Here is a 10670-nt window from a genome sequence, read left to right as displayed (position 1 = left end):
TCAGCCAGGGGGAGCAAGTGCCCTCTCCGGGAAGCAGCCATCTGCTCACTAGTTGATACGGGGTAGGAAGGCCCCGCCCCCTTGCCTCAATTTGGGACATCTCTGCAGGGCCTTCTTCCCTCCAGAACTTCCCTTGGGACAGGCAGAGGCCTCTGTTAAGACTACATCAGCAGTTCACATTCTTCCTCCGCCCAACCAGCCTGCTGTCTTCACTCCCCCTACAGGTGATATTCCCAAGGCCACCCCGATAAACCTACACTCAAACCTCCCTCTCAGAGTCTGTTTCCAGGGAACCCGACCTAAAACAACCGTTGGATTCCCAACCCAGATTAGTGTCTAGCACATAGCAGATGCTCAATAAATATTTATTGAGTGAATGTGTCCGTGTTTATTTTCTCTGTCTGCCAAGGCTTCCCCCGGCCCTTGCCCGTCAAGGCCTCACATAAAACAGACCCTCAATAAATGCCCTCGCTCTAGGAGTTGGGGGTGGCGAGCTACCGCCCCAGACAGATACCCTCAACACACACTCTAAGCCTCAGCGAGCCTGAGCGCCGCAAACTTGGGGCCTCGGCCCCGCCCCCCGCTGCAGCTGCGGCCTGAACGCCGGAGGGATGGCTGCGGGCTCCAGGGTACCCGCCTCCAGGGACTAGTGTAGACGGCGGCGGGCGGGGCAGTCACTGACCAGTCAGCCCCGCGGAACGGTTACTTTTTAAAACGCCAAAATGGCGGAATTCTTTTTATTCTTTCCCTTTATGGCAAAATAATAATTCAATTTTCCGTTATAAAAATTGGAAATTAACGGTAGGAAAGAGAAAGTTTGCCAAATGACCCATTTCAAGAAAACCAAAGCCCCGCCCTCTACACCCTCTCTTCTATTAATGAACAACTCTTAATTGACTGCATTTCTCTAAAAACCAAGCCGCCTCCCTCCCCACCCTCCCGATCGCCGCCAGCAGCAGCACGGCGGACGCGCTCGCCTTGCCCTCGAGCCCCGCACCCGCCCAGACCCCCTTGCACTCAGGCTCCCCCAACCTACTTCTGGGCCCGTGCACCCCGCCGGAGGCGCTCTGGAGGAGCAACGCCCCGCGGCCGCAGACGCGAGCACTCGCTTTGCCAGCCGGGCGGCGCGGCGCCCCGCACCCGGGGTCCTACCTGCAAGGCCCGCGTGCGGCCACCCAGCGCCGAGCTGCGGTCCGAGCCCCGCGCGGCGCGCGCCTGCGCGCACAGGGGGGCGGGCCCGCCTCCCCGCAGGACGCGGAGCGCAGACTGCGCGCGGAGCCCGTTTGGGGGACGCCGGCCGGCGGCCCTCCTGCCAGGCACCGACTGCGTGGGCCTAATGTCCCCTAGCCCCGGGGTCGGGTTGCTGCGCGGGCGGGGCGGGTCGAGATTCTCCCTGTCCCCCACCCCCTGCCTCACAGCTAGCAGCGCGCAGCGGGGCGCGGGGACCACGGCTCCGGAAGAGAGAGCCTGGTGGGCCCCTGAGCTGAGCGGTCAGTGACAAGGCCAGGCTGCACTCCCGTACGCACCCCGGCCGGGTCGCTGCGCTATCCAACGCCTTCCCACGGCGCGTGCTTCTCACCTGAGGAAGGAGAGCCGAGGAACGTCAGAAAACCGTCTCAGGGCGCACGAAGGGCCATGCGACCAGAAGAAAGGAGCCCCCCGCGAGGTGCGGGTTCCGATCCTGGCCCTGATGGCCTAAAGGGCAGCATCAGCCGCGCCTGCGTCTGGATGACCACATTGCCACTGGCTGCTGCTGTGACCTGGGGCATATCACTTATCCTCCTGGTCCTCCATTTCTCCATTTGTAAAGACTATAAGCTACTTCATGGCGTAGGGATTTTGTTTTGGGGTTTTTTGTGTGTTTTGTTTTGTTTTGAATAATGGGTTCCCGTGGTGGTGTTGCCTTGCGCAAATCATTGCCTGTCTGTGCTTCGATTTCCTTGGTTGATCTAACTAGTCAAATCTCCCTGTTACTGGTTCTTGTAGCACAAAATGCCTCTAAACGTACGGCAGCTGTAACTTCACATAGATTTGTGTTATTGGAGAGGTTAAGAGACTGCAAGCTCCAAGAGGGAAGGAAACACACTAGTTTGTGTATCCCCAGCACCTCGCACAGGGCTGGACACTTGAGTGGGTGGTCAATAAACGTTTGTTGACTAATGATGTACTGCATGCAGATGAAAACAGGGCAACTCTTGGTACAGTCGAGTTGTGCCCCACACCCACATTAGTGATTTAATCTAACCTCTTATTTTACAGAAAAGGATATTGAGGTCCCTCTGGCCTAAGGTCATGGCCACAGGTCAGACCTCCAGGCTCCTGATTTCCAGTGCAGATGAGAAAAGAGTTCCTAATTAATTGTAGGCAAATTCCCCTAATTGTTGTGATCATCAGATTTAAATTTATGCAGACTTTATTCTGGTTGCCACACCAACGCATTACATGTGTCCTTCCTCGCCGCAGTGTCAGTTTTTAATCACAACTTGTATTATTGGGAACAGGATTACAGCAGTTGAGGATGCTGGTTGCCATAACAATGGAAGTCTCTTTATACACACCAACATACACACCATCCACTCACTTTTCTCTCATTTCTACCCAGACTGTGCTTGTTCTAGATTCCAAAAGGTTTATTTTAGGTATTCAGAAGATTAAAGGAAAGTGACAGAACTACACAAACACATAAATTTCAATAAGGAATGAGTCTTTTAGACTAGTGGAATCTGATCTAGTGGGACGCAGGAATAAACAATGAATGCGGGTGTGAGTTGCCGATATATTATTTTTTTCTGCTCGTTAACAGTATTTGGTGGTCTTGATACCTTTGGTGGGCCTGCTTGCCTCCACACCTTCAGGGATGGAGAGCTCCTCCCAAGTGGATGTGTTTGGGGAAGGTTCTCCCTCTAATATAGCCAGAGTTTGCTCCGCTGGTCCAATCTGCCCTCAGGAGAAAGTGATCAAGTCCAATTCTTCCCTCAAGAGACAGCCCCCTCTTCTACAAGTTAATAGCCCCCAGTGTCTTCTCCAAGTTAACCCCCTATCCAAGAGTGGACCCAAAGCTTTTTGAAATGTTGATGAATAGAAGCACAGAGAAAACTGTTGTTTGTGAGCAGCCCACACCTTTCTGTTCCTACAGGAGATTTTAAATTCACCATTGGGGCAGTCCATGTATTTTACAAAAATCATCAGGATGTGCCCTTTTTGTAAGTGGGAAAACACTTCTGGTTTCAGCGGTATGGCACATTTTGCTAATAGGGAGCATTTTGTAGCACAGACACCCCAAAATCCTGGATAAAATATTACAAGGAAGGAAGGAAGGAAGCAGGCAAGCCAAGAAGGAAGGAGAGTAAATTCATGGCTGAACTTGAAAGAAGGGGAAGTCAGCAGGAGTCAGAAACAAAGATGGAAACAGAGCACCCAGGGGGTGGCCTGATGTCTCTCTTGTCCTGGAGGTGGTTGGATAGGGATTTGGATTTCATCACACACATAATGATGGGAGATGGGATCTTGGGTCCATGTGGTACTGGGAGTTGAAACTGAATCCCCTGTATAAAGACTGGATACCCCTGACCTGGGGGGTCCCACGGTGGAAAAGGCAGGGGAGGTGCAAGTTTCCGAATATGATTAGCTTCAGGTCCTGCTTTCCCCCTGGACATAGGTGTATGGGTGTATGTTTTCCAAAGCATCAGAAACTGACAAATTTTATATTTGGCTTTGGGAATTGAAGCTTATATTTGCAACCACTAGGTAAATTTGTCTCAGTGAGGGCCAGAGCCTCGGCTATTTCTGTTACCCCAGCCCTGCTAAATATCTGAATCTTGTTCTCAACATACTGATAGAATTCATGTCTCATGATGCTACTGAAAAACCCAATGGGTGGGCTTCCCTGGTGGTGCAGTGGTTAAGAATCCGCCTGCCAATGCAGGGGACATGGGTTTGAGCCCTGGTCAGGGAAGATCTCACATGCCATGGAGCAACTAAGCCCGTGCATCACAACTACTGAGCCTGTGCTCTAGAGCCCACGAGCCACAACTACTAAGCCTGCACACCACAACTACTGAAGCCTGTGCACCTAGAGCCCATGCTCCGCAACAAGAGAAGCCACTGCAAGGAGAAGCCCGCGCACCGCAACGAAGAGTAGTCCCTGCTCGCTGGAACTAGAGAAAGCCCGCATGCAGCAACGAAGACCCAACGCAGCCAAAAAAATAAAATAAATTTTAAAAAACATTAAAAAAAAAACAATGGGAAAAAAATCACTGGATTAAGCTTATTTTTTTTAAAATTTTGGTTGCGTTGGGTCTTCATTGCTACGTATGGACTTTCTCTAGTTGCGGTGAGCAGGGGCTACACTTTTGTTGTGGTGAGCTGGCTTCTCGTTGTGGTGGCTTCTCTTGTTGCGGAGCATGGGATCTAGGTGCGTGGGCTTCAGTAGTTGCAGCACACAGACTCAGTAGTTGTGGCACGTGGGCCTAGAGCACACAGACTTCAGTAGTTGCGGCGCACTGGTTCAGCAGTTGTGGCTCACAGGCTCTAGAGCACAGGCTCAGTAGTTGTGGCACACGGGCTTAGTTGCTCCACAGCACGTGGATCTTCCCAGACCAGGGCTCGAACCCATGTCCCGTGCATTGGCAGGCGGATTTTTAACCACTGCACCACCAGGGAAGTCCTTACTAGTTTTTAATTGGTGAACAAATGACCACAAAGTTAGTGGCTTATAACAATACAAATTAATTATCTTGTAGTTCTGGAGGTCAGAAATCCAAAATGGTGGTGCTGAACTCTTTTATCTTTTGCTTGTCCCTAGAATTCTTTCTCTCTCCTTCCAATTTAAATGATAGACTTGCTGGGTAGAGTATTCTTGGTTGTAGGTTTTTTACTTTTCATCACTTTAAATGTATCACACCACTCCCTCCTGACCTGCAGTTTCTGCTGAAAAGCCAGCTGATAGCCTTACGGGTGTTCCATTCTACTTCCCTTGCTACTTTTAAGATTCTCTCTTTGCCATTTTAATTACAATGTGTTTTGGTGTGAACCTCTTGGATTGATCTTGTTTGGGATTATCTTTGCTTCCTAGACCTTGATGTCTGTGTCCTTTCCCAGGTTAGGGTAGTTTTCAACTATTATTTCTTCAAACACATTCTCTGCCCCTTCTCTTCTTCTCAGACTTAGTACCTCTGATGTTGACCCAGAGGTCTCTTGAACTATCGTCACTTTTAAAAATTCTGTTTTTCTGTTCAGCTTGGGTTATTTCCACTACTCTTTCAATTCACTGATCTGTTCCTCCATATCACCTAATCTACTGCTGATTTTTTCTAGTGTATTTTTATTATTGCATTCCTCAGCTCTTTGGCTTTTCTTTATATTTTCTAACGCTTTGTTAAACCCCTCCCAGTGTTCATCCATTCTTCTGCTGAGTTGGTTGAGCATCTCTATGATCATTACCTTGAATTCTTTATTGGGTAGATTGCTCATCTCCACTTCGCTTAGCTCTTCTTTTGGAGTTTTGTCTTGCTCCTTTGGAACATATTTCTGTGTGTCCTTATTTTGCCTAAATCTCTATTTTTATTTCTTTGTATTAGGTAGATCAGTTACATTTCCCTTTCTTGGAAAAGTGGCTTTATTAGATGTCCTATGGGGCCTGGCAGCACACTCCCCTCTGGCCACCAGTGCTATATGCTCTAGGGGTGCCCCCATGTGGGCTCTGTGGCCCTTCTGTTGTGGCAGAACTGATTACTGTGGGTGCAGTGGTAGGTGAGGCTGACCCCTGGGCCACAGCTGGCTGTGGGGCTGGGGTGTTCTGGAACTGATGCTGGCCTGCCGGTTGGTGGGTTAGCGCCTGGCAATAATAGGCCACAGGGAGGACTCCAAAATGGCGCTTGCCAGCACCAGTGACCTCATGGTAGAACGAGCTCCCCAAAATGGCTGCCACCCATTTCTGTATGCCCCCGGGGGGAGTCTCACTTGCCTCCTGCCTCTCTGGGAAGCTCTCCAAGGTCAGCAAGTGGGTCTGACTCAGGCTCCTGAGAATAAAGCAGCAACCAGGGCTCCTGGGAGAAAATGCCTGATTGCAGGTTTGGGACTAGATATATGAGCCTGGAAATCTTATACCAGAAAGCAAAAAAACTGCTAAGATTATTAGGGTTGTTTCAAAAGAACTCAGGAAGCAACTTAAATTGACTCCCACTGATCAAAGATAGAATAAAGCAACATCAAAAAAAACTGCAGTGGGTTGAAAAAAAGTTTTAAAATCAAGGGTTCTTGGATTAATGGATCTTGACAAAGATCCTGACAAAGATCAGTGGCTGCCAATATGAACAAGAGATGAATCAGAATCTTATAAAAAGCCTCCGGAATAATGGGTCTCAAATTTGAGCGTGCCCCAGATTCACCTGGAAGGCTTGTTAAAACACCTATGGCTGGGCTCCACCTACAGTTTGATTCAGTGAGTCTGGGGTGGGGCTTGAGAAACTGCATTTCTAACAAGTTCCCAGGTGATGCCGATGTTACTGATTCAGGAACCACACTTCCAGAACCACTGCTCTAGGTTTATTAATTCACAGGGAATGGAGGGGACAGAACACACTAAAGGATGCCACGAGAATGCAATCAGTGAAATCCAGACCAGGAAACTACTCAACAGTGACCTTCAAGAAATACACTGCAGAAACAAAAAACAAAAAAACTCCAAATACAGTGCAAGGAAAAAAACCTGGAGGACCCTATAGATAAATGGGACTTAAGATGTCTTTTTAGAGGTATATATTGAACCATCTTCAGCTGAAATGTCTAGGATTTCCTTCAAAAGTATCTATAGAGAAAGTGGATAGGCATCTAGATAGTTAAAGCTGGATGAGTGCACAGGAGGTCCATCACACTATTCTCTAGCCGGTGTTTGAACTTTTGTATAAAAGTAGCAGCAATATATTTAAATAGTACACGCAAGGCTGTTCGTGAATGACTGGAAAGGGGTAGTGACATTTCTAATACTTGGGCACCATATTCAGCAACTCTGCTTTACCTTTTTCTCACCTGGCTAGAACATTAAGGTTTGACTATTCTAATCATGGAAATTTTTATTTCATCTTTGGCTGCACCGCTCGGTGTGCGGGATCTTAGTTCCCCGAGCGGGGATCGAACCCGAGCCCTTGGCAGTGAAAGCGCGGAGTCCTTAACCACTGTACTGCCAGGGAGTCTCCTGGAGTGGTTTACAACACAGGGAGCTATTATTTCACAAGTGGCTGTGCCAGCTGCTCTGATGATCGCACGCACTGCCTACAACGCGGGAAGACACTGTTTCATAGCTGAGGACAGTTTTCTATTGCATATTCCTCTCATCTACGTAAAAGTTACCTCCAGCTCCCTTTCGGCCCTTGGCCAGGGGAACCACTGTCCTGGTTTCCACAATAACGGAGTACAAATTGATGCCATCAAAGCTCTCCGTTCAGTAACTTTGTCAGCCTCCAAAAGGATTCCCTCCCCTCCTAAAACCCAAACACCCCTTCTTTAGATCTGACCTTTAAAACAGTCTACCCCCCACAGAAAGCACCCCGACAGAATGTCAATGAACAAAACTTAGAAAATCAACAAATGTTAATAGTGGGTGACAGTTTGATAGGAACTGGGTATTGAATAGGCTCTGGTTATCTCCCACAAATTATTGACTATAAAGGGAAAAAGCGACTTCATAATTGATTCAGGTTATTATCACAATGTGCCACTAGATATGATGCACTGAGGACAGTCTCATTCTTGTGATATTTCTGCCAAAAATGCAATCATGAGGAGACATCAGACAAACCCAAATTGAGAAAACTTCTACAAAATAACCACCCTTTACTCTTCAAAAATGGCAAGGTCAAGAAAGGCCAAGGACCTGTTCCAGTTTAAGAGACTAAATAAAACCATGACAACTAAATGCAGCAAATGATCCTGGGCCAATTGAAAAAAAGTATAAAGGATGTTATAGACAACTGACAAAATATAAATACTGTGGATGAGATAAGATTATATCAAAGCTATTTTCCTGGTTTTGACAGGCAGACACTATAGTTATATGAGAATGTCCCTGGAAATACACGAAATTTTAGGGATAAAACAGAAAGATATAACTTACCTTCCAGAGGGTTTAGGAAAAAACAGCGTAAATGAAACAAAATATTATTGGTGAATGGCAAAGGGTATGTAATTTTTTGTACTATATTGCAAGTTTTTCCTAATTTTGAAATTTTATCAAAATAACTATAAAAGAAGCCTGCTCATTCATGCCTCTTCAATGCTTTTCACTAAGAGGAATTGAGTATCTGAAATAGATACTAACACTTTAGGGCTGTTAAGAACTGAACCAGGATTTAAATCCTGCCTCTGTTGACAACTTCCCATACAAATAACATACTTTTCTCAGTAATGATCTCAAAAATGGGTGCAAGTTTCTGGATGTTAACAATAAATAATATAAATTACATGTGAGAGTTTCTTCGTAGAAAGTATAATACTTAAGTATCACTTGACTTTGTAAAATTCAGATGAGCTATGATCAAACTACCTGGGAAACATTAATTTTACCAGGTTTGCAGCTCCAGAAAGATGCATAAGAAACTAGTAATCCTGGTTTCCTCCAAGGGGTCAAGGATGGAATTTACTGTTTGTTAACTTTTTGTATTTACCTTCTGATTTTTGAACCATGATTCCTTTCTATTCACTTTATCACTTTATTAAGTACTATGCTGGGGGCCCATATGTGAAGTTGTTGTAAGCCAGCTAGGCAAATCTAAACAAGCTATTTAGGATCTAGAAGACCAATTAACACAACTGCAAACACACATCCTTTTAGTGAATGGAAGCATACATGGTGTTAGGGACACAAAGATGTATCTTGTTCAAGATGTGGTTGCTGCCTCAAAAAGCTCAATATTTTGGGACTTCCCCGGCAGTCCAGTGGTTAGGACACCTCGCTTTCACTGCTGAGGCTGCGGGTTCGATCCCTGATTGGGAAACTGAGATCCCACAAGCCGCACAGCTTGGCCAAAAAAGAAAAAGCAAGTCGCAGAACACACTCATGGTATGAATAGCTTACTGAAGCACACAGGAATTACGACTGGAGAAGTCTGGGCAAATACACTGTGTTAGAAGCAGCTACCTTAGTAAGTGGGCTCTAAAAGAGCGATACTTTATATTCCAAGGACATACTACTTTTGCAATTAAAAAATCAGGAACTTAAAACATTCCACAAGATTTGTGTACAACCACAAAACCTGGATGAAGGTAGAAAACAATGCTTTCTGAAAGCAATGTAAATAAAAGTGAAATTAGGTGGGAAAAGATGACTGAGCTCCCTAGTTTATCTGAGTAATTGTCACAGAAAATGTTCAAACTGCTACAAGGTAACAATGGGTAAATTCTGTGTGAAAACTAAAGCAGGACAATAGCAGAGACTTAGCATGTTTAGTCCTTCGTAGCAGCATAGTTACTTATTATGGTACTGTTCTAAGTACTTCTCACATATTAACCTTTCATCTTCACCACCCATGAGGGGTTATCCCTACCACTTTGCAGATGACACTGAAGCACGATGTTAAGTACTTGCCCCAGTTAAACCATCTACTATGTTGATCCTAACCTCATGTTTCTGAGGAGCTGAAAACAAGACCTTTTCTCATACTCAAATCAGGAATGAAACTTGCCAACGGCAACTCAAATTCAAACAACCATCTGCCAAATATGTGGCGCTAAGTGGGAATACACAATAAACTCAAAACAAACCTTTCCCTCAGTGAACATTTTATTGAAGTAATAAAGCACAAAGCAGGTTAACAAAGTGGGAGAAAGAAGATACGAAGAGAAAAGATGGTAACAACACAGGAGTGGAACATTAAGTCACAGGAGCAGGAAGGACTGGAACTGGCCATAAAGGCACTATGGCATGTCCACACGCTATCACATAAAAGAAAGGGGGATCCAGTTATCATTCACTTCTAGTTTGCTCTCCACCAGGTTAATACTCCATCTAGCCACAGATGAACATGTGGCAAGTTGTAGAGACTCAGATTCTACTTCAAAGTTAGCAAGGAACTAAACATTTCACTGGTCAAGTTGGGCCAGTGTTATAAATACAGTGGTTTAGCACATCCAATGATGTAGGTTCACAGGTGTGGGATAGGAACCAGAATTTTAATAAGTTGGCCTTTGCTGCTGAATTCTTATGGTGCAGACATTTAGCTATACAATTACCCACGGGGTGGGGGGGGTGGCGGGGAGCTAACAATGCAAACAAACCTGACTACCATGCGATGGAATATCGACACAAGAAAGCCCAGTTGAAGGATGCTGCATACTTTTAGAAAGCCTAATTTCACATTGTAGTACTCCCCTCTTTCATTTTAACAGGCTGTGGTTTTAAAAGCTTTTGTTCTTCCGCTGAAAACAAGAGAACTTTGGTCAAAGCCAATTCTTAAAAGTAACTTGTCCTTAAATGTAATTTGAAAGGCAGTGGAGGCTTGCTTCCTCATGTAAGAGTCCTAACTTTTGTTCCTTCAAACAGGCAAATCAATGAACTATAATTACAGATACCAGTTTCTTCTCTCAAAATCTGAAGTTTATATTGAAAAAAAACCCCAAACAAACCATATTTCTTATGAACATCTAAAAAAAAAATATCAAAAGCATTAAAGAAA

This window comes from Phocoena phocoena, chromosome 15, assembly GCF_963924675.1.
Source record: "Phocoena phocoena chromosome 15, mPhoPho1.1, whole genome shotgun sequence".
Classification (NCBI taxonomy): Eukaryota; Metazoa; Chordata; class Mammalia; order Artiodactyla; family Phocoenidae; genus Phocoena; species Phocoena phocoena.
The sequence above is the reverse complement of the archived record's forward strand: the minus strand, read 5'-3'. Positions refer to the sequence as shown.